An 8035-nucleotide genomic window follows, 5' to 3' on the forward strand; every position below is an offset into this window, starting at 1 on the left:
CCCCGCTAGGTCCACTCCCCCCCCCCCCCCAGTGGAATTAAATAAATTATATCAGTGCACTGCACAGAACATTTAAGTGACCATCATTTTTCAGTTTGCTCCCAAGGACTAGCAGGGAAGTGAAACCAGTATCTGACAGAGGTTTATACACACTAAACACTGATTTGAATACAAATTATAATGATTTCAAAGAATTTCAAATAAAAATCACTTATGCTAAATAGAACAAAAAAAATTAAAAACAAACAGTTGCAATGAGGAACAAGGAAAGCACACAAGATAAATTTACAAGGAAAAGAACAAAGGTAAGGAAATTACCAAGGAAATGGGATGAACTATATTTTCAACACTGAATGACAAGGGCAAGAAAATGAAGGATCTTCCTAGACCTGGATACCAGGAGTATTACACATCAAAAGAATACAATAATCATGTTGTTTGGAAAAAGCAAAAGAACTGAAATGCTGATCTTAAAAGGACAGCAGCAAATACTTGAGTAAACTGGCAGAAGTACACCTGATTAGTCCTAGGAAAAAAAAAAAAGACTAAGGAGAAACAACATTCTATGAGCATAAAAACAGATTTTAAAAGAGGAGGGCTGATTATTTTTAGTGAATGAAATAAGAAAAAGAAAACATGGAAAACACCTTATTGGTTACACATCTCCTTAAGAGCAGCCAGGGGAAGAATAAGTTACTGAGGACAAGAGTAGAAACCTCCATCTCTTACCTTAGTTCTGTGTTAAGAATGATCTCTTAATGACTGGAGTAGCTGCAATCCAAGCTGAGAAAACAGTTCTTTGCCTCACAAAAGCTCTTAAAAGGTAAAGTCTCTCTGTATTCATTCCATCACCTCCCCCATAAGTCACTGGTTAACCCTTCAGCTCTGCCACCTTGTAATTTTCCTCAATATTCCCACAAGTAAGTTTATCCAGCCAAACTGCTCTGCCAGTCACTAGCATCAACCAGTGTTCACACAGCAGCTACTCTGACATTTCCTGTTCCTTAACCCACTTCCACCTGGCTGTGCATTTTCTCTGGGGTTTTTTTGTGGCTGGAATGAAGTTCACTGACAGCAAAAGAGGCACAACCCCAGTCTTACCCTCCAAACCACTCAACACGCTCAGCAAAGGTGTTACTGCTTAACAAGACTGACTGCAGAGAGCAGAACCAGAAGCCAGAGGTCTACCAGGCCTGAACCCAGGCTGGTGAATTTCCACACTGAGGAAATCATGAGATCAGCTCCACAAATCTGGCAAAGTCAATCCCGACCAACTGGGATTTATCCCTACCACTCCTACTGAAAAGCTTAGTTTTGCTACATGAAAAGGATAATCTCTTTCCATTTTGAGTTAAGCTCTCCATTGATTATTACAACTCGTTCCCTATACCCACCTCACATTAGCCTTTTTCTACACATGAGTAACAGTAATGCCACACTTCTCAGCAAGAGTTCATCCTGAGGTTTTGTGGGTTCTGATTTTGGGGTGGTTTTCCTTATAAGCACGGTTGTACTTCCTGCTATCTGCTGAGCACTTCCTAAAATGACACCACTGGCTCAGAAGATTAAGCACAAAATGCAGTACAAAATGCCTGATACTATGCTGGTCTGAGTTTTTTGATTTTTTGACCAAAGAGAAAACCATCCATCCTACTTTCGAGTTCTGGGAGCAACCACAGCTGTTGCAGCTGAAAAATTCCATATGATGTACTTTGCTTTCAGCATGTCATGAGCATTCTTTGGGAGAGATCACTGAGAAAACTTGCTTTTGAGAAAAAAAATCTACTTGGCCACCAATGGATATCAAAGCTTTTTTCCTCATGTGGTAACTGTTGGGTTTCAGCTGCTAAATTAGAGTCTAACACCTGATAAAGATGATTGATTGCCTGCACATGAGGGATGCTGCTTTCCAGTCCTGTAACACTCTGCATTCAGCCAGACTAAGCCTCTGCAACTGCACAATTCAATACACATTTTGCATAAAGCAAACAGCTAAACTCCCCAAGGACTTCCTCCTTCCTCATGCTGTAACTAGCTGCTCGCAGAAAAGGTAAGTTTGAAGAAGGTACTGAGGTTCTAATGCAGCATCAAACACCATTGGCTCTTCACGCTTTAATTCTTTCTTCATAATCTCTCAGGTCCAAGAACAGGTAAAGGTACAGAAATGTCACAAACAACACCTGGACTGAGATTTCATGTTTCACTATGCTAATGGTACATTAGCAGTATAAACAGTTTACATTTAATAGTACAAAGAAACTTTAATGTATTGCACCTGCAATAACATATTTGAACCTTTAGATTAAAAACCACCTAGTACAAATTGTCTTAGAAGGTTACACAGGTAATTAATGAAAAGGCAAAACAAAGACTATTTCTGTACTTATGGTAATAAAAAATGTCTGAGCAGCCACACAACAGTTCTTTCACCATTTCAAGTTTGACATCTCATTCACTGATCAGCCACTTCCCAACCCCCTCAGGAAGTGATGCTCAAAAGATTTCCATTCCTGCACTGCCAGAACACAATTATTAAACAGGATAACACAAAAGTAGCCAACTGGGGTTTCCAACACTTGGTTTTCAAGCTGTGCCTGTTATATGCCACATTCATCTCCTGGAAACAGAGCTGTGAAGGGCTCTGAGCTACTGAGCAAGGCAAGTTCCCCACCTCTGAAACCTGAAAAAACTTCAGAGAATGACAAGGACAAATTTTCCACGGAGTACTGACACCTAACGAAGTATCACCTCCATCTCACAGCTGCTCTCCAATCTTCCTCCCTTCTCAGCTCTGAAATGTGTCATGTTCCTCTTCGTAACATTTAATGCCAGTAAGTAGTGCAATAATACTACTCATGCAGTATGTGCTAACGCTTTGCTGAAAATCTGCAGGAAAATGAAGCTATAACTGATACTGAGTATTAAAACACTCCACAGCTTTAACAGGTTACCGTGCAGTTACAGCAGTGATGAAGTGAACTCTTGAAAGCCAACTATCATGCAGAACAGCAAAAGTACACTCCTGCTACCATGGTGTTAAGCATTAAATCACAAGCAGGATTTAGGGGAATTCATAATTTTTGAAGGAATGAAGGGAAACCAGGTGATAAAGTCAGAAAAAATATTTGTATGTTATAGCCTTTACTAATTTAAAGGCAGACAACTTGAATTAGTATATTTTATAGTCCTATGAAAGAATTTAAATTCAGTTATGCCTACCGGAAACACAGCAAAACTTGGGAATTCTAAAGCACAGATGCTGCAGAAACACTTCAAGGAATACCAATCCTTCAAGAATAATCAGGGTTTCTCTTTCTTGCTGCAAGTTTCTGTCACTTTAGCTACACTGCACCAATCAAGGTGTACAGACTCTGCTGCCACAGAAGCAGGCAGGCAGCCATTTGCAGGACTCTTCAGCTTCAGCATCAAACCTCCAGCTTGTACTTACTGCAAAACCACAGACAACTTTAATTTGTGCTCATGTGAGTCAGATTAAGTGCAACATCCAACTTATAACTGGAATTGCTTCTGTAAATTTAAGCATATACTTAGCTCTAGTGACTCAAGTAATCCTGTGACCTCAGTGGGATCACTTCAGGTGCCTAATGCCATTTTTAGGTGTCTTAGAGCATCTCAGACATCCACACAAGAATGTCAGTCATGACAGAACTACGTAAGATCTGTGTGTTTTTGGAGCAACAGCTCAAAGCTAACCAGAGTTTGCATAGCTCATCCCACTCAAAGACAGTACTCATATACTTAACATTAAATACATTTGAGTTTTTCCCTGGGTGTGTTTTAAACTGACTAAGATAAAATCTTCATCCATATCACAGAGTGGTTTTTTACCTGAAGATCACCACTCACATTTGACCAGAAAAGTATCTTAGTTTTCAGTCCTATCATGATTTCTATAGTGTCAAATACATTCATCTACTCAGATCTAAACACATCAGATGAACCAGCCCAACAGGATGCATCATGAAACTGTCTCTGAAGTTCTGCTTCTACACTCACTAATAAATAAGTTTCATATGTTTGGATAACTAACATCAGCTCTCAAACCTTCTGCAGTCTGTCAGCCAAGCCACAAAGGCCTGTGAAATTCATAGCTCTGCTTACATACACTTCTTCTCTGAGTAGTAGCATCATTCACTTATAAAAGAAGAAAAATAATTAAACCAAGAACATAGAACCAACACACTTTTACTCAGGATAAACTGCTGATTGTTTCAGGGTAAATGAAACTTACACTCAGTTTCCAGACTGCTGTTTCAGAATCTTTGTAACTGTATCACCTCCCAAGACAGAAGACTACAACTACCACCTATCCTATGACATGAAAAAAAAGCAGCACCACAAGGAGAAACTACATTAGAAATGTCCTTTTGTTGTGTCATACAGCACTTATTTCACACTGGCTTAGTCTACTCAAGATAACCTGTCAGGCCCTTGAGAATTCCCAGCCTCCTCCCAGGTGCTCAGACTGCCCCTCACCACCAACAGCTTACCTGGTCATCACAGGATGTTGGCTGACCCAGTTTACTTTCACTGGACGTGTCCCTGGCTTGACTTTCTAGCCTGGGCTCAGGTCTGCCTCCCCTCTCCAGCCTTGCCCAGCACTCTACACTCGGCTGAATGCAGCGACCATCACCACATCTGCCCTGCTCACCCTGTTTGGGTGCTGTGGGACCATCCTGTTTGCCAGAGACAACTGCACCCAGTGTGAATTCACACTCACCAGCTATGGCAAATGCTTCTTAGTGAAACAAACTGATTTCATTACTAGCCTGCTCTCACTTAGGATACCTGAGGTTACACCCACTGTGTAACTCTTGGTAATGCTGCTATTATCACATCACAGCAGGATTATGAAGTCTTTAATTGTATAGGACATGGATGCACCTTCTGCTACACAAACAGCATGTGCTCTAAAGCTTTTGGATGTTAGAATGTTACTTATCTGTTTGTTTCATTACTTCTTGTCTTTCAAACCAAAACATGTCTTGGCTTTGTTGGAGGACACTTATTTACAGAGGAATACTATGATTTCAACGGCCTTTTGGTTAGGTTGCAGTTTGTTTGGGGTTTTTCAGAGAAAAAAAAAAAGAAAAAGCAGAGGTCAGGTACCACTTGTCTCAAAATCCACAACGTTTTATGATCAATCCACATAAGGTAATACTTGAAACCAGAAACTCCACTTTACACACTCTCTTTCATTTTTTTTCCAGTAGATAATTTAATTTCAGATCCTCAAAATAATTAAGCACCCAAAATGCTGAGCAAACTAGATGTTTCTGCTTTACCTTTATCTTTTCCAGAGAACATTTTTACTTGATTCAACATCAAACAGCAAGTTCTGCTCTAATCTTTTTATTAAAAGGCGTAAGAACAGTCACAGGAAACCTCACAAGTAGATCACAGACAATTAGTAAAACCAAAACACTTAAGAAAAAGATCTATCTTTAGACCTTGGCAACAACTCTCCCATGTGATACCTTCCCCTCACTTCTCTGCGAGACTACTTTGTGATTTACATTAGCACAGGAAAATCAAGGAAAACAACTAATCACAATCCACATAAAATTGCCCAGCAAAGACAAAAATAGGAGTATGTTTGAATTTGGTGTTCAGACAATATGACTTAGGCTGTCAGGGTCCATCTGGAAATACTGGTTCTATGGGTGAAGTACTTTAAAACACGGAGTCAGACAAAACTTAGATGCAGACATGCAAGAATACCCATTAATTCCATGTTTTGCCAGTGAGATGGCAATCAAGCTTTGGCTTATATGCGAGGCCTTCTGCAACTTCCAGCTCAAGCGCATGGATGAGTGAAGGTATGCAAGATCACCTTCTGTGGGCAGAATAGGTGATGCTAGTCAGCACAGACTGAACAAAGTGAAAAGAGCCTCTGAGAAAGTACACAGCCTTTCTGAATCACCTCCTGCAAATAAAAGAGCTCCAAGATTGTGCTGAGCAGTGAGCTTCAAGTTACAGAGAAGTTGTGGTAGAGTCATTTTATCATGATGCATTGCAGGTGAGCAGCAGAGCGTGGACTTTGCCTGACAGCTACAACAGGATCTCTCCCTGAGGAGAAACTGCAATAAGCTATTGCACCTGAAGGAATGTCTTCAGTACAGTGCAGGCAGGTTCCCAGGCTGGATCACAGCAACACTGCACAGGACAAAGTGACATGACCCATGCAGGAGCAACTGCGCTGCTTCAAACACCCATAACTGCTCTGGGTGTCCACACAGAGTAAATCCTGCTGGATGTTATTTTCCTGACCATTACAAGGAGTGAGGGAATGCACCACTTATTTTTGCTGCTATAGACACATTCTAGAACAATGCCACCTTTTCCAGGGCTTGCTTGTCAGAGGGTGTTTAGCAGAACAGAGCTCACTGGCATTGGTAGCAGTCCAAAGTGCTGCTGCCAGCAACCTCAACACCAGGTCTCCTGCTCCTCTGGAAGGTCATTGCACTGTGTACAACAACCAGTGAAAGCACAGTTCTCAGCCTGAGGAATCACAGGGGTTGAAATGGACCTCACAGATCATCCAGCACCAACCCCTGCCCTGGGCAGGGACACCTCCCACCAGAGCAGGTTGCTCAAGGCTCATCCAACCTGGCTGTGCACCCCGCCAGCGCTGCAGCCTCCCTGAGCAACCTGAGCCAGTGTCTCACCACCCTCACAGGGAAAAACTTCTTCCTAATATCTAACCTAAATTTCCCCTCCTTCAACTTGAACCTGCTATTCCTCGTCCTGTCACTGCAGCTCCTAACAGACAGTCCCTCTGCAGCTTCCCTGTAGCCCCTTCAGATACTGACAGGCTACCTAATCCTAGTCTAAGGAATTCCAGCCTTTAGGAATTCCATCACCTGCATTTTATGACCACAAAAACTAAACTAATGACTCAGACAGGCTCTTAATAAACAAATGTCAGTAACTGCTTCCAGCACCTCTGTGCACAGGCTTATGCCTGAAATGTGACAGTTGAGTTTTCTAAAGGCTGTTATTCCAGCTGACACCCTAAACTCACTGCCATGGACGCTATGTGTGCTTTAAAGTGTCAGCAGGGAATAAAAGGTGGCAAAAAGATACCCCATGCTCAGTAAGATGATTAAAGTGAGCAGCTCAGTAAAGTAGGCAAACAGGATGGGAATAACAAAGCAAGCAAAGATGAGGGGAAGCATTCAGTGAGGTCAGATCATATCGACAGTACCCTGACTGCTTCACAGACATCACAGGAGAACAGGAGTCTCAAGCTGCACCAGGGAATGTTTACTTTGGACATCAGGAGGAATTTCCTCACAGAAGGGGTGATCAGACACTGGAATGTGCTGCCCAGGGAGGTGGTGCAGTCACTATCCCTGGAAGTGTTTCAGGAGAGACTGGTCTGGTTGACATGGTGGTGTTAGATCCAACCTCCATGATCCTGTGATGTGTGCAGGGATGTTAATGTGACTTTTAATTTCCTTAATGAAGCTCTTCACTGCTTAGATAGAGACTGGTCCTCAACGAGGAGAAACAAGAGACCATCAGACGGGCAAAACATCTAGTCTGAGCTTTTTGCTCCCAGCCCAAGGGTGTTCGGGCCGTTTAGCAAGGTGGGGAGTGGAGCCTTTTGCTCCTGCATCGCTAGATGAGGAGAGACTGGACGCGGCACTTAGTGCCATGGTCTGGTCGACGTGGAGGTGCTAGGTCACAGGCTGGGCTTGATCTCAGAGATCTTTTTCCAACATGACGGCGCCTGTGATTTCCAACCTGATTAATTTGGTGAAGAACCACTAAGCTCGACGAGGGCGGGACGCGAGGCTCGAGAGGGAGAAGAGGTTAAATTCACTCTGCTCAACTATCTGGGTCAGCCAAACGAAAGCAAACCGCCCGCAGCAGCATCACACAGGCAAAAAAAAAAAAAAAAAAAAAAAAAGCCACAACCAACCAACAAACCCCTCGTTTTTTTCCTTATTGATTTCCCCAGAACAACACCCCTGGAACACAACTCAAGCTCTTTACCAAGGAGAGGCCT

The sequence above is a fragment of the Acanthisitta chloris genome, unplaced genomic scaffold (assembly GCF_000695815.1).
Source record: "Acanthisitta chloris isolate BGI_N310 unplaced genomic scaffold, ASM69581v1 scaffold11971, whole genome shotgun sequence".
In the NCBI taxonomy this organism is placed as follows: Eukaryota; Metazoa; Chordata; class Aves; order Passeriformes; family Acanthisittidae; genus Acanthisitta; species Acanthisitta chloris.